Raw genomic sequence first — 22,221 nt, 5'->3', positions numbered from 1 at the left:
GAAGGTAGAGGTTATCATAAAGACACAATATGTATGTGATTACTGTCTGGAATGAGAGAGAGAAAATGAGTGGAAATTAATATTGTACATAATTGATTAATCCTGCAAATCTTTAGATGAAAGAAATCTATTAACTCCAGAACATGCAAGATATAGGAAAATGTTTCCCTTGACAGACACAAGATAATGAGGTAGAAGAAGAACCAAGAGAGGGAAGTATCTTAGAAACAGGAAGAAAACATGGAGAGGCCTCCAACTGGCTTCTCAATGCCTGAAATGAAAGCGAAGCACAACGGCTTATGTAATAGTCTCCGTGAGTCCAAAGCATCAGTGACAAGAGGCAGTCTTCCAAAATTCTTATAGCCTGGTAAAACTCTCAAGATGAGGTTAAAATAAAAGACACATACAGTATGAAAAGTCAATAGTCTACTGATGACAGAATATCACAAATAATACTTTTAATGTACACTTGAAAAGAATCAAATGATCACAGAAAAATACTAGAGATAGAAGAAGGAAAGTAAAATTATAAACACTTGGGCAAACAAAAATGACATTCTGAACATATTAACATTATCTAAAGTAAAGCATCGATAAAACTAAAGGTCATAGATAATATCTCTGTGAGGAGATCATGACAGGAATTAAAGTAATTAAAGCTCTTTTATTATTTGGGAAAAGGATGCTGATTGGCAGATTTAACATTTTATAGCTGTAAGTGTGCTTATTTTATATTTAATAATTTCAAGGTAAAAAGTATTTCAAAAACAAGATTTCAAGGAATAAATTTAAAAGTGAAATTATATTTTACTATATTAAAATAATAGATTCATCACTAAAAGATGATATAAAACACTGGAAATTAAAACCCAAGTGTAGGAGAATCTATCAAAAAATAGATCAAAACTGTGAAGAGTTATTTTGCAGAAGAGGAAATAGAAATAGGCAGGAAACGTGTGAAAACATGCAGAACTTCATTATCAACCAGGGGAACTTAAACTAAAGCACAACGGGACATCTCTCTAGTCCAAAGATGGCACAAAGCAGTAAGTGCGGACAAATGCATGGAGCCATGAGCCTGTCTATTCATTCCCAGATGGCATGAGAGTGATATAGTAAGCAAACTCCATAAAGAAGTTGACATTCACTTTTACATGCATTTGTACAACCCAGCAATCCCGCCCTTGGGTCTACACCATAGAGAAAGTCTTATGAACGACTTAAATAAAAGAAGGATCAAAGAGGGCTATTTGTAAGAGGAAGCACTCAAAACCACCCCTTCATGAGTGACAGAGTGAACAAAATGAATACAACTTCCATTTGTCATGATGCTGTTGAATTAATTAAATGCCATAGTAATGTCTCTATAGATTTGACAAACTCATAAAGGTCTAGAAGCATTATTCCCCTGTTCATGCAACTTTCAAAATCAGGTAAATTAGACCATATAACAGTGATTGTGATTCATGCGTATATATTTATCATATGTGGGAAGATTACTTCGACAAGTAAGAGAATGATTGACACCACTGAGCCCGTAGCTGCGACCCTAATAGATAGAGGAGCAGCACACAATACTTCTGTTATTGATAGAGTTTTGTTTCTAAGGTCATTTACAATGTGTGTCCTCCCATAAATGTGTGTTGTATAGCTCTTTGAAGTAAACTATTTTGGCAAAAGAAATATAGTTACTGTTAATTGTAATTTTAAAATCGCTATAATTTTAAATTGAGAACAGTAGCATTACATTAAAATATAATAAGTATTAATATTTGAGATTGTTATTAAAATCATATCTAAAGCAACTTGTCAAAAAGGTAGGTTAAACTGGGGACATTCTTTGAGTCAAGCGTTCTTATAGTGTCTGTGGAAATGATTCTAGTTCCCCAAACTAGGAATGAAAAGTGCTTGTTTGTTTAATTATTTTAGTTTGTGAATTAGTTTTATAGCGTTTCCTTATCATTAATTATATATTGCCATTGGATTATACAAAATGAAAACACATATAGTTCTAACTGCTATGCTTTTAAAAATGTAGGTGAAGCTTAGAGGCTCATAGCCACAGTCATTTGCACGTGTCCAATGCTGCTCAGCCACTGTGTTGTGATACATTGATTTTAAACTCTTCATTTCTAACATGTCTGAATTCTCTTACTACAGACAGAAAAGGCATCGGCCTAACTCGGTCTGCGGGGAAATCATTTGTTTTGATGCAAACAGAAAGCCTTCTTTGTCACCCTTTCTCTATCCCAACGCAAGTGATTCAGTTCACAGCACCCACAAAGTGAATTACGTAATTCTCCTACTTTCCAGTTATTTTTTAGCACATAGAAAATTATGTCAGGACTGGTTTGGGAGAAAGTCTAGGCATCATACAAAAAGGCTAGAGCCCAGATGCTTGTTCGTCTGCCGTACTGTGATGAAATGCACCGAGTCTAGGAGTAACTGTCTGTCCTGTTCATTCTGTCACTCACGCTGGAAGTTCACTGCTTAGCTGTCTTCACTTCCACAGCTCTGACTTAAGTTTCGTCTTCCATGGTGAAAATACAGTCCAGTCACGCTGACAACACACAGCTTCTCTAGTAGCTAGAGGAAAGCGCGCTCCCACCACAGGAGTTCTGCAGATAACAGAGCACAGTCCTAAACCGTCATTTACCTGAGTAGAATGTTCTACACACTTCCAGTCACCCCTCATCACCCTCACACTGAGGTGGCTTTAGGAGTTAGGAAGAGAGCCTTGCACAAGCTTTCAGAGTCATCAGTTCAAGTGAGTAAGATCTCTAATCAGAAGGCCTTCAATCAAAAGCTTCATATCAAGCTTGCTTTAAATTGGGCAAAAGCTATCTTTAAAGATTCGCTTTGGTTTTCTACATGAATCTTTTATACAGGACATGATGAGTATATTTAGTGTGAATGCAGGTTTGACACTGCCAAACAAATAACAAAACAAGACAAAAAATACAGTATATAATTAGTAGTATGGTGAACTTAACTAAAAAATGTCTACATTCAGATGTAATTTGATAAAATACAGACAGCAATTTAATAACGTGTCAAATGATTTGGCAATGGAATCAAGTGACATAGAAACGCACAGAAGAAACAGACAGGCCTGGCTGGAGGAAGTAGGAACCGCACTGGGATTTAAGCAATGCATGAACAGACAGAAGCTGTAACAGGCAGAGAGAAGGAAGGACATGGGTATTTGGGGCAACAGAATTAAGCTCAAGCATGTGAAATGAAGCAAGGGCATTGACCAAGGAACAGAGGGGACACATCCTGGTACCTGTACTGATGAGGATATGACAAACAAGGGTGACAAACACCCAGAAATCGAGTTGTTTTATTCACCAAACGAATGGAACGTGCACTGAATGCTGTGTGATTCAAGCAGCCACTCTCTCCTCTGATAATTTGTTGGCAGCTCACACCTTCTGTCATGCCAAATTACCAAAGCCCTAAAGTAGTGTAGAAAAATCTGTGGTGGCAAATTAAGTCCTCACTATCCTGAAAGGATTCAGGCATTCAGGACTGATTATTACCAACTGGAAAGCTGAGAAAGCAAGAGAAAAGCATCACCCTGTAAAGCCAAAGTCCCTAAGCCAGTAACCATGTAAACATTCACATTAGGTAATCTCACTGGAACAAAGGCATGCCTTGGCCCCTAGCCATGGATGATTCAGAGATAGACGGTACACAGCAAAGAATGAAAGAATGAATGACTCTATACCAAAGAGCCACGGAAACTATTCAGGGGCACGCAGTGTGACTTTTCCACTGAGTCAGCATACACTTCCCTGAAATTTCCTGAAATCTAAGGAACCATCAAAAAATAGAATGTAAGCTCTTGAATATAGTGTGCTTCATTAGGACAGGAGTAAAATGAGTACTTTTTCCATTCTTACAGTACATAAAAGAGTGGCCTTTTCCACTGGATAAACCAGTGACAAAGCACATACCTTTAAAATAAAAAAATATAAAGAATAATCTGTTACTGTTTAGAAACAAAATTAAGAATGTATTGTGAAGTTACAAAATGAAGGCTTTTTTTTTTCCCCAGTGAGTAGCAGTTTGGGAGAAGGACTGGATACTGTCTCATTTTTTAAAAAGGACTTAGTAATGGAAAGAACTTAGTATTTTGTGCTTGGTTTTATTTTAAACTGTAGCAAATCATAGAAATCATCAATAATTCCAATAATTCACCTTAATTTTCACTATTCTAATATCACCTTTATTTCATATATAATAATAATGGTAATAATAATAAAGCATTGCATTTCATTCTAACAGAATGGAAATAATCATTAAAACAACGAAACAACTAAAGGTAGTTAACTAATATCTGTGAGCATAGGTGCTAGATGCTACATTAAGTGATTTGAAAACATTGCCTCATTTAATTTAAAAATATTGCAATCTGTGTTAGCCTCCTTCTACAAATGAGAATTGTCCAAGTTACAAGCAAAGCTAAACTTTGTCCAATGACTGGTCAGTGGTTGAAGAACTAAAATACAATGACATTGAAAAGCAAGCTTTTGTCTGTATAAGCGGTCTCATGGCCATAGGCCTGACAGAGAGCAAGTGTAGCAGAGGAAGCTCCACAGTAGTAAAAAGTGGAGGAGTAGATTCTTTTGTTTTTAAAACAGGTGTTCTCTATGTAGTCCTGGATGTCGTGAAACTCACTGTGTAGACCAGGTTGGTCTCTAACTCAAAGATCCTCCTGCTCTGCCTCCTAAGCACTGGAATTAAAGGCATACACCACAATGCCTGGCAACTTGTGGATTCTTAAGCTGGGGGAGCAGAGGGGTAATGGAAAGGACTGGTGTTGAGTATAGAAGATTTGAGAAGGTGGTGTTAGGCAACAGAAATATCCTAACCTTGCAGTAATGACTATAGTATATTAGAAACTATGAGAGTATACATGTTAATAAACTAAATTATACATTAAGTAAAACATACTCCAAAGGAGAGAAGGAGAGAGGCAGACACACACACACATATACAGAAAGAGAAAGAGAAAGAGAGAGAGAGAGAGAATAAACACCAACCAGATCTAAGTCAAAGTCACACGCTTTTCCAAGAAGAGTCTGTTTAATCTAGGGACTGTGCACAAATTGTCCATATGGTCACCAGAATCACAGTGGCTTACCCGGATAGAAGGGTCAGCTGGAAGGTTGTCATCAAGACAACTAAAGCCATTAAATTTGAATCACCTTAGCCCTGTAACAACAGACTCAAAACAATAGCTAAAAGAGACCAAAAAGCAAAAACACACGTGCAAATGTGTTGTGCTTGGTAGGATAGAGGCAAGGGAGCTGGATTGGAGAACTCAAATTTTAAGAAATACCTGTAAGGTCTATTATTATAACCGGTAGCTGGAAGATACTATATTTACTATGTATGCACACTTCAAATGAAAAATTGGCAATAATGATTTCTTAGACAAGGGATTTTTCAGGTAATAACTCTTGTAGAATTATGCTTCTCTCTAATTATGAAAATATCCTTAATTTATCACCAGACTTGACAACTAACAAGAATGAGTGGAGGCAGGAAATGAATTTGAAGTATATCCCTTCCTTGCCTTTGCCAAAGATTTACTCATAAATCACAGTTATTTTATTTTTTCGTAAGTTATACTTCTAGTCACTCATCCCACTTCATAGAAAATACTAATTCCTTAAAGTTAAATCATCAAAACCACAATTTCATAGATGAAAATCATGGAGGTAAATTTTAAAGATCCTATTAGCTCTAAGGATATCCATGTCTTCTTTATAGCAACATTTCACCCGAAGGGCACTCCATATCAGTCTTATCACTAACATATCAACGAATCCCTGAGGATGATGATATCTCCAAGTTATAAAATAATTTTAGTATTATTTTCATTATTAAGTCTGATTTTGAGAAGCTGAATGGATGCAGCTGTGTGACAGGTTATATTAGAACTTAGAGGAATAGCAGTATTAAAAATAAACTATTAAACAATATTTCTCCAAGAATTAGATCATAGGTCAAATTCCTCAGAAAATTTTAATCACATCCCTATTTTTCCTTAGTTAACAAATCCTTATGTGGTCAACGTATCCCATTCAGTTTTCTAGAATATGACTACCTGAGTAATACATTGTCACTATTGGTTTCAAACCTAAGCATCTGGAAGTCTTCAAGAGCACCTGTTAAACTACAAATGGCAGAGATGCATGCTAACAATTCCTGATTAATGAACTAGTCTGGGTGGGACACAAGAAGTATAATTATGACAGGTTGCCAAATAATGCTGCAGGCCTTGAATCACACTTGGAAAATCATTATTTCTATAATGCTTCAGTTTCTAAATATGGATCTCACAGGCTAAAGCCAACGGAGAAGAATTGGGGTGTTTGTCATTCACAAAGTATTCAATATGTATTTCTTAGTGAAAGAACACAAAGAAGCCTTTTCAATGTGTAAAGTAAGATCAAATAGATGCTGAGAAGACAAAGCAATATCACCATCAGGAAACTAATGAATATAACACCTGTAGGAATGTTCTCATATCCTTAAATTTATTTAAACCACTGCAAAGTCAATAGTCAACGTTCTGACTTTCAATGATTCTTTAAAGAATATCAGGGTTCAAAGAAAAAATGAAGTGTTGAAAATATTTACTTGATCTAGATTTCTTTAAATCTATTTCAAGTATGTGTCTATGTGTACTTGTTCATTAAGCAAACACTTATTAAATACAGTATGTAAACAAACAAGGAAGGTGAGGCCATATGAAATACCAATATGAAGGAAGCATTTTAGTAATTGTACGCATGGAGTTGCTTCTGCCAGAATCAGAAAAGATGTTATATAACATAATTTTTTGAGGATTTTAAAGTAAATAGTAAATAGGGCATAATGGAAAGAGTTGGAAAACTATGTAAAACGTTTGAGGCAAAAGTAAAGGCACTTGGCACCTTGCTTGTGAACATGAGCCCAATACCTGATACCGACATGGTGAACATAGAGAGATCTGAGTATAATGTTAGAGGCAGGAAGACTAGAAAACCATCCAAATGTCTAAAGAAAGGATATGGGACAGTAAGCTAGATAATGACAACATGGAGGAAAGATCTAGAAGATAAAACAGAAATTGCAATATCAACTGGAAGTGGAGTCAAAGAAATTAAGTTTAAAAGGTTTTTAAGCCTTTATTTAAAAAAAATGGTAATTCAAGTTAAGAGAGAGGATAGCCATAAAAACTGAGTCAATTTGCTTGAAACTAAAAAATCTTCAGCTTTGCTCATGTGTAGGGTTCCTATCAGAGACCTGGGTGAATAACCTCTAGCAATACAGCCAGGTACTTCTACAAGTACCTCTGTCTCTGCTGCTTAATCTTCCATCTTTTCCCATCATCATTTCTGTCACACTTGCCCCATATTATATGGCTCCGGCGGTGCCTTCGTCACCTCTATTTAAAATTCTGCATCCTTGTCCTTGACTGGTGGTTTTTGAACTACATTATCTTTTTGGTCTGACCCTGTAAGAAAGATTTTGATTGTGTGGACAGTGTTTGCAGTTTATTCTTAGACTGTGAAGTGCTTCCCAGAGTTTCAGGTGGAAGAAGTGCAGTGCTGGTTTAAATATCAACAGGAACAGTTGGGACCAGAGAAATGTACATGCGAATGGCTGATGAAATCACTAAAAAAGAGAAGGTAGACAGAGGGGAGAGGATCCAAAATAGAATTTGTGCATTCTGGTGGCAGATAGAGAGGATGGAGAAAGTAGGCACGAGGGAAAAGATGGAATCCTCAGAATTAGGAGCAAAAAACATAGCCCAGTGCAATGGATGCCAAGGAAAGAATGACTCATTGGAAAGTAGGGCTAGAAACTGCTCCCATCTGCTGAGGGAGCAGAAAGGCAGGGCACACAGAAAGTCATGTGATCTGCAGGATTTAGACAGCAGGTCCAAAGCAGTGATGGAAGATATGAATGGATAACAAAGGATTTTGCAGTGTTGCTCCATTGAGCCCCACCGAGAAGATACAGAAATGGCAGTCTCTGGGCCCCACAGAGGGGCAGTGAGATTAAAATGGGCTACTACATAAATGAAAAACAGTCTATAAATCTATCCAAATACCGTACAAAGGTGAGGTGGTTCACCCTTTTTATTGTATTCCTGAGTGAACCTGTCTAATGCCATAGCACCAAGCAGAGCTGAAATTCAATGCCAGGTTTCCCGAAGTAGAAGTTCCCTGTCATTGTCACAAAGCACATCTCATTAGCAATGATTACTAACACTCATATTCAATAATGACCTGAAATTCAGAATTAGAAAAGGCCTGATTGTCCATAATTTCAGGACCACTTTATGAGGAGCCACTTCAGTTCTGTGATGACAACACACAGGCATTAGTACCAGAATATGCACACTTCCCTTGATACTTTATATTTTAGGAAAGCTTCATTTTGAAATTTATCTGGTAATGTTTGTGAACATACTAAAAGCTAAGATATCAACATGTTATTTTCCTTCATGACAACGGTATAATCTACAGACTTTAATAAATAAAAATGAAATTTAGCATTTCAAAAGAAAATAAACAAAAATCTGGAAGAAATATATGTACCTGAGAGTTTTAAATTCTGGTCTATTGTTTGAGGGTATTTTCCCAAAGTGCCGAGTAGACATCTACCTCTTCCTGAGCTCACAGGGTCTATCATTTCTCACCAAAACAACAGAATGAAGCCATGGTGTTTTTATTTTTTTTCTTTAGTAATTTTGTTTGGAGGGCTCAGTCTTCATACTTAAAAATATTTTATGTAAGCCGGGCGGTGGTACATGTCTTTAATCCCAGCACTCGGGAGGCAGAGGCAGGTGGATCTCTGTGAGTTCAAGGCCAGCCTGGTCTGCAAGAGCTAGCTCCAGGACAGGCACCAAAAGCTACAGAGAAACCTTGTCTCGAAAAAAAAAAAAAAACCACATTATTTATCGTCACAGTCCAGTATTAATGTGTAACATGTGGATTAATATACCCATTGTGTTGAAAGATAAGTTGAATTCATGTTGGCAATTTCAACTAAAACTATAAAACATTTTCAGTAGCAATTATTTCAAAAGAAAATATTTCTCAATTTAAAGATAAAATTTTCTTACTCAGATGTTTGTTAACATTATTACACTGTAATTGTAATATCTGAGGATGGCACATATAAAACTAAACAGAAGTTTTTCATAATTATTTTAATTTTTTAAGATATTACTTAACCATAAAGCAACATTGTGGAGTAGCTTCAACACACTATAAGCTTCAACACACAATGAAAAAGAAAATGAGATCAACAAAATGGGCCATGAAAAAAATCACTGGCTGGCCATCCTGCAGGCTTTTACTTGTAACTGTACCTTCCAACACCAAACAGTATTTGAAGATGAACATCATTCTTTTTAAAGCCACAATGCTGGTTGTTTCTATGTTCATCCATTTTAGTTGATTATCCTCCTTGTTTATGTAGAGCTACCAATACAATAAATAGTGCATTGAGGCACATATTCTCTTATTCATATGCTTGCCTTTGCATAGGAATTTTAGCTAGTAATTGTTTACCCTGATCCAACCTCAGACAGCTTGGCCAGAATACCTGCAATATGATTTAGAGCATGTAAGGGTAGGATTTGTTTATATCATAATACTAACATTTAACCAGGGTGGAAAACAACTGAGATTGCCATGGGCTTTGGAAGAGAGTGTAAAACCATGCAATGACTCCAGGACAGCTTGGGACAGAGTCTAGCATATCTCATACCTAAGCTTGCCCTAAATTTTCCAATCCTTTTGTATATTCAATAGAAAGCAATACATTTTCAAAGTATATTTCATTGGAGCCCTAAACTGGAGACAACCCAAATGTTCATTCATACAGAAATAAATAAACCATGGGGTATCTCAACAACTGCTCGGAAAAAAACTAAAACAAAAACAAGGGATTATGTATACATACTGCAACATAGATGCATTTCAGAAGTACTAGGTCCATTCCAAGAAGATGAACATGAAAGAGGACATTCTTTGTTATTCCATTTATTTCAAGACCAACAAAATCAATTATAATAGATGTCAAAATAGCTGTTTGGACTAACCTGAGATTCACTAGCTAGGATGGAAATCTACTGTTTGACCTGGATATTATCAGATGCAGTTATAAACAGGTTAATTCTGCCATTAAGTTGTCCTTATTAGTATGTTTGATCATATTTAAATCAAGCCTTATTTAACTAAAAATAAATCAGTAACAAGGGAAAGTATCCTTTATCACGCTATATAGCAGTCCTCTGTGGGTCACTTGCATGAATAGTCTGATTTTCCATTTAGGATCTCTGCCTGAAGTGAAGCAGCGTGTATCTCAGATCTTTGAAGATATCATCGTGAATGGGATGGCATGTCAGTTCAGCACCATAGCCAGCGGCAGAGGCCAGGATGAGCTTGCTAGCCCCAGACCCCTGACTTCCTCAGGCTGCCACATTCTACCAACTAATTTTCTTTCCGTTGTTCCTCTCCAGATCTCTCGACCTTACTATGAGAGCTTTCTGTACCTCACTACTGATGTGAAACTGCTTGCCCTAAATTTTGTTCCTATCAAAATTTACCTTAAAACATGCTAGAAAATGTCTCTCCTGACTGAAAATATATAAAATGCCACAGGTGGAAGATCCTTTTCCAAAGGCTACAGGTTGGGGATATGAATGGACATGGAACTAAAAATAAAAGAGAATAGCAATAGATTTAACTACCAGAAAGTATTAAATTCTTATTACTAATATTAACATAAATAAATTTAAATATTTAGTTATTTTAAGTAAAAAAAGAATGTCTGTCACAAAAATAGTAAATATAATAATTTTTAAACCCATCAACAGACAAATTCTTATAAATTAGTGTGAGCAAACAGAGCCCTAACTCGCCCTCTGTAGCCTGATGGGAAATGGCAAGGTCTCTGCAATCTGTTGAAGTGTAATTAACAAGTGGAGAAGATGTTCACGCACAGGAAAGGTCAAAAGAGTATAGTAAGAGATAAAACAATGTGGCTTTCTTTAATCGCAAATGATGCAGGCTGACACTATCAACCGCCCTCAGGGATGATCTGCTTAATAAGTAGACTAACAGACAATGTAAAGAAATGCATGAGGAAGGAGAACTTGGTTCAACAATGAGTACTAGAAGTCTAGAAATAATCGAATATTTCCAACCTATAATACCCAACTTGTGCATTACATACACATTTATACTGAGCCATCATGTATAATAGCAATGCTTATAAATTTTTAAATGGCAACAGTTAAAATGTCCAACATCAAAAAAAAATTGATAGAATAATTATGGTCCTGGTAGAATAGCATAGAATGTAGTCCTCAGCAGTCAATTTGTTAATTAATTTATGTTAATTAAATATGATTAACTAACTTAACTTTTTATTTGTTTACCATATATATTATATATGTGGTATATATAATTTATATATGCTATATATTAACACATTAAATGTAGCATTTTATATGTAATTTATATGTTAGTAAAATTTATTTCATATTATATATATATATATATATATAATTTACACTAAGGTTGAACACATACTATCATACTAGAAAAGCACCATACCACTGAACTACATCCTTAGCTCTTCTTTTATATTTAGGTTTTATTTTTGAAACAGGACCTCATTAGCAGCCATTGTTGGCCTTAAATTCATTCTGGAGTCCAGCCAGGCCCTGAACTCATTGAAGTTCTCCTGTATCTGGTTCCCAAGTAGCTGAGATTTCCAGACCCACAACAACTGGGCCAGTAGCCATACATTTTTGCTTAAAAAATAAATATTTGCAAAAACACTTTACTCAGTACTATCTTCTTCTCAAAATGTTTAATTATGTAAAGACAAATTACAAAAAAGCATGTGCCAAAATTTTTCAGTAGTTTACGTTGGCTACTATGGATGGTGCAATCATCTTTTCCTCAGACTTACCCAACTCTTTCACATTGATAGTGCTGGTGAGTCATAACAAATGTTCTGGAAATCCCTAAGAGCTCTAAATGTTCCAGGAAACTGACAGGAGAAAAAGCAAAAATGTAAGAGAGCTCTCAGTGTCCTTCTTTCAAGACCAGCAGTGGACTATTAGAACAAGGTGGCTTCCTTTTGTGTTTGTCTCACCTCCCCAAGGACTCCCACATTGAAGATCCTTCTTCATAATACCATTTCCTCCGATGCTTTTACCTCCCTACTATAAAAAATCTTCATAGTATTATAAATTAAGCAAGGAAATAATTTAAACTGTCAGCTTAATGGAGTGCATGGGAGTTATGACTGCTCTCAGTCCAAGGAAATTTTAATGAATAAAGTAGGTCAAAACTAACAGCAACTCTTCTTATGATATACATGAAACTTATTAGTTTCCTGGGGCTTGTTTAATGTTATGATACTTGATTTAAAAGTCTTTGCAAAGGAGGGTTTGGCTATGACTAGTCTGGCCTGCATTTGGGTACCTCAAGAACAGTGGTGAGGGAAGGGCAGTTCAGTACTGTGGAAGAATCCTAGGATCAGGGTCTTCACTTGCAGTATTATGAGTATCTTGGTAGCATGCTAAAATCAGTTTTGGCGTTCTAAGGGCCTCACTCCAGAAGTATTTTTGTCATTCTAGTAAGTTCAAAACGAATGCAGAATTACAATCCAATTACACTGTCATTTTTTAAAAAGGGATGTCTGACTTAAGTAGAAGACGAAGATAAAGGATGTTCATGCAATATTTATCATTGGAAAATCACAAACATTAAAGAGGAGAAATCTTGGGAAATGGCATGACAAAATCTAAAATGCTATAAATAGGATATGATGGAATGCATGCTGTTATAACACCTGCCCCAAAGCTTTCTTGGTCAAAGAAAAAGTGTTAACCATTATTTTTTTAACTTAAAATAACACCACCACCTTTCATTGCATAATGGACTAAAATAATCCTTTCTAAGGATATTGAAAATGAACCAAAGGATGAATAACCAGGAGGACAAAAGAAGACTGCATACGGGAATATCTAATTGTGTCAGTTCATACATTTTCCCCTCAAAGTATACCTCTATAGGAAAGACAAGTGGTAGCTGGGGACATGTGTGCAATCAGAAGTATCCATGATTCTCTAGAAGGAATACCCAGGCAGTTTATATTTCATGTCCCACAGACCTTCCTAGAAAAGAGTAATACATTTATCAACTTGTTAGAACCCTAGTTAAAAAAAAAAAATTACAGTGGATCTCTTTGAACGCAAGTCCATCCTGGTCTACAGAGTGAGTTCCAGTACTGCCAGGGCTACACAGAGGAACCCTGTCTTGAAAAAAAGAAAAGAAAAGAAAAAAAAAAGAAAACAAAACAAGAACCCTAGTTAATATCCCATTTACAGTAACTGATCTTTCCCAGAGAGTTATAAAAGGACCATCTACATTAGACTTTCCACAATTGAGAGGATTAATTTAAAATGCAAATTCTTTAGCAAATTTCCTAAGGAATCTCTCTTGGGGAACAACACAGTCACATTAAGGTTCCTATATACCTCCTGTATGATTTTGATAAAGTTTCAAATCTAAGAGTCATTAGCTTATGTCAGAAAGTTTATTTATGTGATTAACTTACTGCATTATTATAGTGCTTTAATTTCTCATAATACAACTGCATAGCATTTTACAGACACTTCCTCACTTATTCCTTATGGAACTCAGTATACTGAGGATCAAGATCTCGAGTGTTTTAGAGAGGTCTTCAAGCCTTGCACTGTCTCAGTGTACCTCTAACTGCCAAGTCCTTTTCAATCTATTTTAATGAAGCATAGCGAGACACTAAGCAGTGAATGTCGAAGTCACAAATACTGGGAGAAATACATGTTATTGACTGTTTACAGACTGTTTTTTTGACTGTATATAGCTCTCAATATGTTCCCACTAACAGCACATGTGTTCTTGTTTCTCCACAGAGGAAGACTCCCAGAAACTTGTTGTGGTCATGTGTAAGTACTATGAGCACTCGCTGAGGGATATTGAGAGAGAACACAAACCATACTTACCACCCTCAGGGAGTTTAGTTTTAGGAAATTAGAATGCTATTTTAAAAATAAAAGGAGTGCTCACTTAAGACTATGAACATGCCTCAGTCTGATCACCAAGCTCACTGATGACTTCTGGAGATACCCATCTTTATTTAGCTAGAGAGACTGCCTCAAGGGGAATGGTGATCATCTTGCAAGCTAGACAACATCTTGTGCCACAATAAGCAAAAGGCATTTCTCAGTGAGAGTATCTTTATAAACTTGTCATCCCCATGAAGAATAGAATGCTTTAATTATTAAGTTTTTGACAGAATATCTCAATTTTCCAAGTGCTTTTTAATAATTCTCTGCAAGTAATTGGGCATTTTAATTATATATAGCTCCTTGTCACTGTTCATCTAAAAAACATTACAAGATTAGTTAAATAAAGATGTATTAGGCCTCAGTGCTTTTCCAGGTCGTATTCATTGTATTTTAAGTTGTTTCAACAATGACAAAAAGCCAGTGAGTTCATGCTTTGAATTCAAATCATTTTTAAAGAGATCAATCTTTTGCAAACCCTAATAAACAAGAAATTTTAATATTACACAGACAAATGTATATACCATCAATTAGTTCTTATGACCATTTCCCCTAAACTGTCTTTTTTATTTCAATGGAGGAAAAATACTCTATTTTAACTTTTCTTTCTGGTCTGGCCTGCAGTTTTAGGTTAAAGGGACTTCAGTGTTTCCCACATCCCCAGAGAATAATTCAACTCCTTAGACTCTTGATCCTTGAAGGTCAGCACACACAGAATATGCGTTTACCTGTATTTGAACGCAGGGAACATGCATGATGAGTGAAAGAACCTTCTCTGATGTTTATAAACTTGACTGAGGCAATGCAAGTGACCACATTACTCTTACTTCCTATTCAAGATGTGGGAGAAACTTGCCACACCCAATTTACAGGATTCTAATGCATCTTGAATGAGATCAAATAAGAAAATACTTTGTAAGCCCTAGGTGATTTACAAACATGAAAACGGAAATTTAAATGAACATGTTCCCAATTACCAATGTGTCATTAAGGAGGCTGTGTCCACTGGCTTAGGGTGTTCTCACAGGGTCATTGGAACAGCAGGAAAACTGTCAGGAAAATAAAAAAAAATATATATGGTTTTGTTCTTTTGGTGATCCTGCTCCAGACAGCAAGGCCTCCTTGTGTGCTTGAAATTACAAGAGACATCCAAGTTCAGCTTGAGATCCTGAGACACAAATTGGATTTTTCTAGCTTCTTTTAGGCCCTTCAGCCCAGTAAGACAATGCCATAGCCCAAGTACCAGATACTTGATAAGCATTTTCTGACTGGTTGGTTCCTGGGTTTTTGGCACTTACTACTACCATAATTTGCCAGTACACTGTGTGTAAACACCCACATTTTGGTAATAGCCTAAATATCTACTTATTGTGAATGAGAAGGCTGAATGAATGAGCTTTCATAAGAACAGTCAGCTCCCCTTACACATGCTGCCACCATTTGTCTTGCCTTTGCACGCCTTTTGCTAGTGAGGGTTTCAAGGCATCCGCAAGGAGAGAATCGCCAAGTCTAAGCAAAATATAACACTCACACAGGAACAGGCAGGCAGGCAGGCATGTATTTACGCATGTTTGAGTACACACGCACACGCACACACACACACACACACACACACACACACACACACACACACTAATCCTTGATTGCAGTGATCATTAATCATAAGTGATCAGAGCCCCTAAACTTCATTACTAAGAAAACCTGAGTTTGAAATCATTATATAATTTTATTGGTTTTGAAGAAACACAGAAGTAAAGCTGGTGACTCTACTTAAAGACAGAGAGAGCATCTAGTTGTTATGTGCAAGATGCTGGGTTTGATACCTAGCACTGGAATTATAAGTTTCAAAAAGGCAAGCGATGCTATTTGCTTGTATAACAACGCTTCTCTCTATACCTAACACCTAATTATTCAAAGCTATTCTGAAGTCCTTCCTCCCTGTGGAAGACGGTTTCCCACTTCCAGGCTGGAAATTATTTCTCTGATGTTTAAATACTTCTAGTGTCATGAGTCAGATCTCCAGGGTTACTCTTTGGGGTACCCTTTTCTCTACATTCCATGGAGGCCATCTGAAGAACTCCAGATTCACCAAACGCCCTAGAGCAGTGGTTCTCAACATGTGGCTAGCAGAAAAGAATTCCATGGTCTTCAAGGAAGATGTGAGGTAGAGTACTAAAAGACATGTAAGAAAGCTAAAACAGTGTTAATGTTTCTAACAAATGAGAAGCCAGAAGTTAGGAACCCTAAATTCAAACAAGATAACACACGGAAAGAAAGAAAGAAAGAAAGAAAGAAAGAAAGAAAGAAAGAAAGAAAGGAGGGAAGGAAGGAAAAAGAAAGAAAGAAAGAAAGAAAGAAAGAAAGAAATTGCAACAGGAACTAGACTGTAGTAATTCTCAATTTATGGGACACGAGTCCTTTAAGGGCCACATATCCGATATCCTGCATAACAAATATTTACATTATGATTCATAACAGTAGTAAAATTACAGTTATGAAGTAACAACAAAATAATTTTATGTCTGGAGTCACCACTACATGAGGAACTTATTAAAGGATTGCAGGGTTAGGAAGGGTGAGGAACCACTGCATAGAGCTCATATGTAGTGGGGTGAAAGCTAGCCTCACGTGTCAACCCCAGATGTTCTTTAAAAGATTTACCCAAATCTTAAAGCTGTTGGCTGCTGATGGCATCAAAAGTCTTTGTCACACTTTAGGAAGTGGAACTGATGGATCACACTGTAGAGTGAATCTTCCTCACTCTGTGTAACATTCCGTTGGTCACTCAGATGAAATCACTACAATCTGAATGGGCACAAGCTTTTGCCTATCCCAATGGTTCATGAAACAGCCCCTCTTTTTCCATAAGTAGAAACAAATAACTAAAGCATCAACATTAAGTGCCAGTTAGAAGCTGTTCACTTATTTTAAGAAATCAACAAGGCTCTTCTCAAAAGTAGGTGATTAAAGGAGAGGGCTGGAGAAGCGACTCAGGGCTGAAGGGTACTTGCTGCTATTTCAGAGGACCACTTCTAATTCCTAGCACTCACATGGTTAGGCACAACTGTCTATAGCTCCAGTTCCAGGGGATCCAATACACTCTTCTGGTCTCTGAGGGTACTGCATGCACAAACATTCCAGCAAAGAACCAGTGCGCACAACATTCAGACAGACAGACAGACAAAATAAATTACATTTCCTGGAAATTCTTATTTGACTTAGTATGCTAAATGCTTGAATTGGGTAAGACACAGCATAGCTGACTTTGGACGCTCTGAGCCATGAAGCACTATTTCCTTCTTGAAATCTCGTTCCTTCTGAGTGCTTCCAGGTAAAGGTTGATTTGTGTTCAAAGATGTTTTCAGAGGTTGTTTGAGCAAAGAAAGATGGAATCTTTCTCCTCAACTGCTCTAGCAAACTCTCTGTGTTCTGCCTTCTCCTACTCTATTTTCAAAAGGCTTAATCTCAACTATAATAGAATTTTCAAAGTTTGAAAAATATCCATCAATATTATGCAGCAGCAGCCTTGACAATTCAGTGCTACTACGTGAGTCCTCATGCAGCTCCCACAGGGACATACAAGTTGTTTGCTTAAAACAAAACATTCTCTGGTTAACCTGTGTTGTCACGCTCTTTGGATGAAGCAGATGCTAACAAGAATGAATTTTAGGTTTATCTTCACCTTTAAGAAACTATAACCTGAGAATGACGGGAAGGTAGCCTCACTTTAAGACCCCCACAGTAGACAGATGGTTTCATAGCTAAGCTCAGCCTTTTCTGCCCTTTCCAGAGAAGAGAATGTGTCCTGTTAGAGCTAGGCCTGTCTATCACTTTGAGACACCAGGATAATTAATCCCATGCCAGCAGGTCATATGAAGTATCGCACCTTCACAATGCTTTTGAAGTATAGATAGGAAGAGCTTCATTTTATTTTAGAAACAGAAGTTCTGAACAGTTTGAGACTGTTGCAAGGTCTGCTCCTTAGTGGATCTCAGCTAAGGTCTGTATGGGAATTCTCAGAGTTTTGGAGAAAGTAGTGATATCAATGAATAAAATGAACAAAAATTCTAGAGTTAAACTGAATGAGCAAAAGGATTTTTAAGAACAAACACAATTAAGAAACTTATGCATGCAAGTTTTAACCATACTTTCTGGATATTGCCCCAACTCATAATCTAGTACCCAAACTACACAGAACTAAGTTGTAAGAAATGCTTAATTTCTTTATGTAACTGTATAATGCCAGGCAATATGTGGAATGAAATTTGATTTTTTAAATCTTCAAGTCTTCTTAATTAAAAAGGCAATTAAAATTAAGATTCTTAAAGTAGTTTATTAATTGTCATTCGTTTCTCTATAACCTGCTTTGAGAAATAGTCATTTCACTTAAACACACAGAAGGGCTCCTGTCTCCTCAAGAAAGTGATCCCATAACCAGACTCATAAATGTCGCCTTTTAATTTGAAGTCATAGTTGTACTTCTAGATTAGCCTGTTATCACACCAGATGATCAGTTAGTAGGGGATGTATTTGCCGAGCAGAATGAAAATAGTTAATAAACATAAATAAACATCTTAAATCAATCACTCCTTTGCTCTTGATGTGGTGGCAGATATGGAGATTCATAAATTAGACAAAACACACGCAGTAATGAGGAAGGAGGTGCAGGGAAGCCTTCGGACACTCTGTGGAGTTAAGAACCACAAGACCCAAGAACACATTGGAAGATAAGGAAAAGGCAACATGCTTACAGAGAAATGACTGGTAAATAGAATAAGTTTAAAAAAATCTAGACAGTCTCTTTATCTGTCCTATTATGGGCCATTGGCAATGAACAGATGAGGAATAACAAAAAATGCTCAGCTAGTTAAGAGAAATCATATTTAGAGGATTGAGCTTTCTAGTGTACTTGCTTGTATATAAAGTCAGGTCCTATCACCCCAGTTAATTGAGTTATTTGATACTTCACTGTATCAAGATATCCTCATTTTTGGAGGTAGTATTAATGGTATGTGACTCAGAGGGTGGTGAGAACAAATGCCTTGATGCTTTGTTAGAAGTTAGAACAGTACCTGGCATATAACAAGCACCAAGACACTACTCAATACGTATATGATATACTTGACTTCATTTTCTACCGTTTGCATAGGGCTAGTTTATAGTCTTATACTGGGGAGAAATCAGAAAGTAAATTTACTATTCCATTAAAGTTACCACTTTACTAAAAATCAAGAGTTAAATTAATTTCTGCTGTAAAGAGAATTAAAATTTAATGTACTTTATGGAAAAGAAAAAAAGTTTTACATTAAAAGTTAGATGACTTGGGCAAAAGTTTCATTACTGTTAAGGCAAATGGCTTGTTGTTCTGCATTTTAGCCACCCCAAAGATGTCTGACTTCTGAATAGCATCCCACACACATATATTAAAACCCAAGTCTTTTTAAAAACTGTCCATAAGAAGTCTGTCAGGAGAGTTCTGTTTTTTTCCTATAGTATAACTCTTCAAAAGGTGATGAAAGGCTGTACATTTCACTTAGGACAAATCCCAAGGCAAAAGGGACCACCAAAGTGGGAAAATCAAATAACCAAATATGCTGTTTTCATGTTCACCAGCATGAACAATTAGCCACTTTGCTGACAGAGATTAATTTATTATTCATCTTATTCCAGCATATGTTATTACTTGGTCAGTGGACATGAAAAATGACTGATACAGCATATTACAGTATTGAAAATGGTAACTGTGGACTTCAAGGAAAAGGAGCTTAGAATATTAAGGAAAATGCCTCTTTCTCTACTTTGGAAACATAATCCAAAAAAATGATGACATTTCAATGACTATGCAGGCATAAATGTTCAGATATGACAAGATTTTCAGAAATTGATATGAAATATAAAAAGTAGACTATAAAATAATGCCTTGCAAACCAAATAGAAAATTCAATTTCTGTATACATTTTCTAGACAAAAATCCCTGAACCTGTCTAGATTAGTAGTGCTGAGAATTATTTCTCTACATCAAATTGTAACACATTTGATCACTGAAAAATATAACTACACAAAAGATTGTGTAAATACACAGACATGAACAAAAGCCTTCTTCATAGTAGCAGGACATATCTTGTAAAATTTCAAAGTAGAATCCATCAGGATAAGAACAGTTCTTTAAAACATGAGTCTGCAGGCTCAGACAAAATGCCACTGGAATACCATGGCGCCCATGTTTCTCCTGACTGCATTTTTTAGATTACATCACAGCCACTCGTAGTGACGTGACTAAACTCTGCGGCCATTCAAATACTGCAGATAATTCAAATCATAACATAAAGTAGGTATTTCAGAATTTGAAGCTGTCTGTCTAAGGAAGAATCTAAATTACCTCTTCTGTTTATTTACTCTGTATTCTGCTGTTGTCTAGAAAAATGGGGGCTGAGGACCAGATGGTAACTCAGAGTCAAGACAGGCTGGACCACATAACTCATTACATACTGTAATGTTAGTTCAATATACGCAGATAATTAAAGCAGCCTTGCACAAATACTGTCCAAATTACTAAATACTGCTGCATTGTATCTTACACACATTACAAAGCACTGTCTAATTATTCGCCTGAGGCTTTTATTAATTCTTAGAAATTATCAAATGCTCTTTCTTATTAATGAAAGTTACATATTTTTAAAAAGTCAATTACCAAGTTTTGATGGTACATAGAAAATCTATAACCTTGCTTTAGAAAAAATAAACATCAGTTCATATCATGCAAGGCATTTAAACTGGAGCTCCCATAAACAAAAGGAGTTTCTATAAGATTTACAGGAGCCTTGTAAAATATATATGTGTATGTAAACACATAACTTGAAAAGATATTAGATCAACACCTTTCTACGCTGCCTTGGTTCCCATTCACAAACCTAACTGTCATTATGTCCAGTAATCACCACAATGGAGTTTGTGTAACTGTCTTGATTTGATGGCTGGAAAAGACTCTGTCTGAGACTCACCATCATTTGCTCATAAAGCCTTTCACTGCAGCTGTTATTCAGCTCTAATACCCTAAGGACATTACTTTAAGGTGAGTTTTAAATGTCATTCTTTATCAACCCATGGACACTTTGCTACTTACTTTTTGACTAACAATTAGCTAGACTTTCTGGAATTAGGTATAAATTTATTTTCATTGGGAATTCTTGACAGTGAAAACCTTCAAAAATGATAAATGAGCAAAAAAACTCCTCGATCTATATTATACATACAGTGCATTAAACACCATTAGTACCACACAAATATATACAAATATATACTTTCTGGTGTACCAATAAAGAAATCACACATACATATATGTATATACGTATATGTATGTGTGTATGTATATATACACGTATATATATATGAACACTATATATTTGTGGAAATTGTTAGTGGCAGTATGAGTTAGCTATACTTCTTTGGCTAATGTTGAACAGAAACAGCATTTTGGTAACTGAATTGGAGTGTGATGACAACCGGACATAACTCAGGTCAACAGTCAAATGCAGAGCAGGGTTCAAAGCTAGTTCTCATCACAATGTCATAGTAAAAGATAAAGTATGTGCTTATTAATTAGGAGTTCCTGACAAAATCACCATCTCTCTGATCTTGTTTTTTTGTCAACAAATAATGGCTATACACGCTGCCAAGCCTGTGCAGATGATGAAATGAGATACTTTATGTAAAGGTGCTATTGAGATATGGACTTGCAAAGATAGCTGATTTCACTTCATTCTGTCAAAATTTGAAGGATGCAGTGTTTTGACTAATGCTGAAAAACCTAGCATTTTGGACTATTTTAGAAGTTTCATTATGAAGAGGTATTTTACAACCTGTGTAGACAAGAATGGGCCAAGATAAAGATCAGGTGGAAAGGAAAGGCATTTATTTCTGAAAAAAAAAAAACTTTCCTTGAGGTCTTAGCGGAAGGGAGAGCATTAGGCAGCTGAACCTCGAGCCTGAGCCCCATGGCAGGACTTCTAGGCACCTAGGTGAGTCACCACTTGAGCAAATATTGGGACAATCAGATTATTTAAGAAACTTGAGTTCAATAT

General features: G+C 36.2%; 1 protein-coding gene across 30 annotated transcripts in view; it reads right to left on the bottom strand.

Annotated features, from left to right (window-relative positions):
• The window catches only part of Nrxn1 (neurexin 1), a 1,082,053-nt gene that overhangs the window by 405,941 nt on the left and 653,891 nt on the right, over positions 1 to 22,221 (bottom strand). The window lies entirely within an intron of this gene.

The sequence above is a fragment of the Microtus oregoni genome, unplaced genomic scaffold (assembly GCF_018167655.1).
Source record: "Microtus oregoni isolate MIOR12 unplaced genomic scaffold, Mior012 000034F_ref0000314, whole genome shotgun sequence".
Lineage (NCBI taxonomy): Eukaryota > Metazoa > Chordata > Mammalia > Rodentia > Cricetidae > Microtus > Microtus oregoni.
This window is presented reverse-complemented; position numbering and strand designations above follow the sequence as displayed.